General features: G+C 52.9%; 1 protein-coding gene across 4 annotated transcripts in view; it reads left to right on the top strand.

The window, feature by feature from the left end:
- Positions 1-3,916, top strand: part of LOC113203346 (collagen alpha-1(I) chain-like) — a 148,085-nt gene that overhangs the window by 25,586 nt on the left and 118,583 nt on the right. For 2 of the 4 annotated variants that reach the window (XM_052271294.1, XM_052271295.1), the window contains exon 1: positions 483-631. The exons of the other annotated variants lie outside the window; for them this stretch is intronic. The gene's annotated coding sequence lies outside the window, so the exon portion shown is untranslated. Of the gene's footprint in view, positions 1-482; positions 632-3,916 lie in introns of those variants that run through there. 4 annotated transcript variants of the gene reach the window in all.

The following is a 3,916-nucleotide window of genomic DNA, read 5'->3' on the forward strand; positions in this document are numbered from 1 at the left end:
CCTACCCCCCACCCACCCGCTTATGCCCCGGGATCGATTTTATTATCTTTTGCGAGGCCTGCAGCAGGGCCTGTAGCAGCAGCTCCACGACAACGATGGCGGCGGGCGCGGGGCCCGAGGCGGGGGCCGCGGAACGACGACGGGGGCGACTGGACTGGAGTATGTCGTCGTCATAGATACTACCGCGCCATACTTACACACTGTTCCGAAACATAAGTTCCCCAACCTTTTTTTTCTGCCATCATCTGCCCCCCCCCCCTTTTTGCCATGACTCCGCTGCTGCTGCGGCTCATTCCGTCGCTCTGATGGCCAAGTCAACTGGCGCGACCAACATATGGGAATTTCTCGGCGGCTGCATGGACATACTTGGCTGTGGCAAAAGAATTCGGAACGGCCCCATAAGGCCACATTCAGTGTGTCTGTGGCCGGGCGGGGCCGGGTGTGTGGCCGGGAGCGACGCGCGAGCGAGAGAGATGGATGACACTAGTGTGCTATGTTGATGATGTCCTGTCCGGCCGGGGCGGAGTGGAGTGGACAGTTGTCATCTAGAGCTCACTTCTGCTGGCGGCGGAGAGCAGAAAAAGGCAGACTTTGCGCCGTCTTTCTCCAAGGAAGAGGGCCTTTCACCCAGGTCAGTCCCATACGTACACGAGTCGGCTTCTGTAGAAGAAAAAAAATACGTCGTGGGTCCAGCGGGGAAAAATGAAACACCAAAGGGTGTCTCGCGAGCGTTGTAACATAACCTCGAAACGCACAGAGTATGGAATGGTAAATATACTTCAGTAAAGAAAAGAGCTCAACGTTGAGAAATAGCTCAGCTGACCCTGTGCCCGCTGTTACGTTGGTCCACAAATGGTTAACTATGTTGTTGAATAGGAGAACCTAAATATCCATCCGACATAACCTAAAAGTCCCGGTAACTGTAGTGGGCACTGCCATAATCCTTGTTTTGTTTACCCTTATTTGCACCATATAGCGGCGGCAAATTTGAATCTTCGAATATACATTACCATTATTATGAGGTGTTGTCATTTAACCCGAAAGAAATTGTGAGCAAGAAGTGAAGAGTGATTTGGTGGCACAATTTTAATCGACATTTTACCACTTTAGTTCAACTCTTTTGGAGGTAAGGCTTCCTCAAAATTGCGACATTTTTCAAGTTGAAAGCGTGCGGGTGAACCGTAGTATCGTCAGGTTGAACGACACGAGGTACAAACATGTATGTATTCTTCAGTCGTGGGAAAGATTTCCCTGATCAGGGGTGTTTGACAAAAAGACTTTTTTTTATCAATTATCCGGTCCGGTCCAAACTTGGGTATGACTGCGTTACACGCTCACGGAGACTTTCCGCGCCCGTTTTGTTATCAGTCTCGTCTGTTCGACGGTCTCGGGAGGAGTATCCGACTGCGCTTAGCCGCACGGTGTATCACGTCAAATCACTGTCATCATAACGATGTCAAAACGACCAACGTTGACCGGACACGCCACGTTACGGGGTTACGGGGCACGGGCCGAGAGAACGGACCGATACCAGAGCATATGCGTTCGTCGTCCCGTTCGTCCGTCTAGTATACCAAAGCGTCGCGACGGTGTACGTTAATTTTGACGACTGCGTTGCGACGGCGGCGTCGCGGTGTCGCGCGTCGTCTTCAAAAAATGGCGCGCAGCGTTGTCCTTTCCTGGCGTCCACACGATCTCGCATCTTTCCGCCGCCGATGGCCAATGAATGCAGGGCTATTGCGCGCGCTAGCCAACCGTTCGCCTGGACTTGAACATAGTTTTTTTTTTCTTTTCATTTTTCCTTGTCGGATCTAGAACTTTAACCAGTTCGAAAGGAGATGGGAATGTCTCATTCGCGCGGCTGCGTTGAGCCGTGACTTTGCTGCTCACGAGGACGCGCCTAATGTCGAAGACTATCGGGGTACGACAACTGCTCGCAAGTGGTCCGCTGGTAAGGGGTAGCAAAAAAAGGCATCGATCGAACACCGGACATATAAACATATCTCGACCAGTCTTGAGAGAGGAGGGTTGGGAAGGTCTGTGCTCCTGCCTACGCTGTGCCTTCTTCCCCCCGCCCCCTCCCTCCCTCTTCCTCAAGTCCTTTGCTTCCCCCCGCTCTCCCTCTCCCTCTCTCTCTCTCTCTCTCTCTCTCTCTCTCTCTCCGCCCGTCGCGCTCCCGTCTCTGTCCTCCGTTTTTTCTGAGCAAAATTAAACCAGTTTTCAAGCCGAGTGCAAATGTCGGCGTGGCATCGCACGGACTTCTGGTCTCTTGACTGCAGTTGCGAAGGCGTGGCCGCATCGTGCATCTGTGTGCGTGCGACCGTGCGTGTGTCTGTGTGTGTGCAAAAGGAGAGGAGTTTGTTAGTCGCCGCGCAGGCGATATCGCTTGAGGCTGCCGGTGCCTTGCGCCGCGACGTGTCACTTTATGGAATCGGAGCATTTTCTTGTCATCGTGACTTGGTGTCGAATGGCGCGTTTGATTCCGTGAAAATCCTGCTTCCCCGATCAAACGCCGTCGCGCATCGTCTGGCTGCCCAGTATGGCGAGTATGGCCGTCCTGTGCGCGAGCAGGACACGCTGGTTGGTGATGAGGTGTAGGTTAGAACGGGATGAGGAACCAAACAATTGAAAAAAATATGAAAAGAACTAAAAACTAGAAACTGCAAAAAAGGGCTTGCCTTTCGACTCTCGCCACGACGACTTATTACGGTCACTTATGGCCCCGTGCAAGTTTACAACCCGTCCGCACGCCTGCATATCCAGTACAGTATAACTAGAAAAAAAGTACGACTTGGAACACCCATCCTGTATACATTTCTTTTAAAGGCCGCCTAACTTTACAACATTGGATATTCCTGTGACCTGATTATTTCGTCGGCCCGCGCGTCGGTCTGCTGCTTCTCTGCAACAAGCATCCGCGACGTCATATACGATCAAGGCTAACCATAAGGCAAGGCGAGGGGAGGTATGCGGCGGTATGGCTGTCATGAGCATGGCAGTCAGTCTCATGCGCGCATGCATTCCTAGTACGTAAATTTTTCGCATGAGGTGCGCTGCCTTTGCGAGCATAGAGGTGTACCTCAGAGGAACCCAACTTGTAAAAAAAAAAAAGTGCGTGCGCGGCCATAATGCGCGCTGTATGTTTATGTACTCTGCAACGCTCGCTTGCCGCGCATAACGCGGGGACGAAAAAAAAATCTACTGCTGCGTTAGAAAGTCCCTCTCTCCCTCAAGAAGGACTACGTTTTGATTTGCAGATAGGCCTTTTATATGCTCAGTGTGCTAGCCAGGCCAAGGCAGGCGGCCGGAGGCGGCGGGGGCGCGCGCATGTATGGAAGGGGGCGGAGGAGATAAGGAAACATTTGTCTGACGTTCCATCCGATGAATTCGCGTACCGGCCAAAAGATGCATCTGTAGAAACGAGGCACTCGTGGTCGTTGCGGTGTCACGCAGAAAAGGTGTGGATGGGGAGAGAAAGGGGAGAAGGGTCATAAGTGCCTAATTTTAATTTTTCTGCAAAAGAATGAAAATAAGAAGACGGTTTTCTGTTTTTTGGATTATCCGAAGGAAATAAAGTCGAGGCGGATCGCCGTAAATGTCGGCGCGCACATCTGTCGCGGAGCGGCGGGGAGTGGTTCGCCTTCGGGTCGCTCCAGCTTCTCCGGGGGCACTACTACTACTGGTGGCGTGGTGTGGCGTGGCGTGGTGGCTGCCCCGGGATAATAGTGGCGCGACCTGAAGCAGAGGCAGAGGCGGGCGATGAGAAAAGAGCTGGCGATGAGAGCGCAGCAGCAGAGGCAATCTGGCGGAGTCGATCTGATTAGCATCCTCTGCACCTGAAAGGCCATGCCTCGCCTCGGCCCGGAAGCGCAGGTAAATGGGGCGGTAAGTCGATGGGATCTCCGCGCCCCGCCCC

This window comes from Frankliniella occidentalis, unplaced genomic scaffold (genome assembly GCF_000697945.3).
Source record: "Frankliniella occidentalis isolate FOCC.00 unplaced genomic scaffold, Focc_3.1 Scaffold157, whole genome shotgun sequence".
In the NCBI taxonomy this organism is placed as follows: Eukaryota; Metazoa; Arthropoda; class Insecta; order Thysanoptera; family Thripidae; genus Frankliniella; species Frankliniella occidentalis.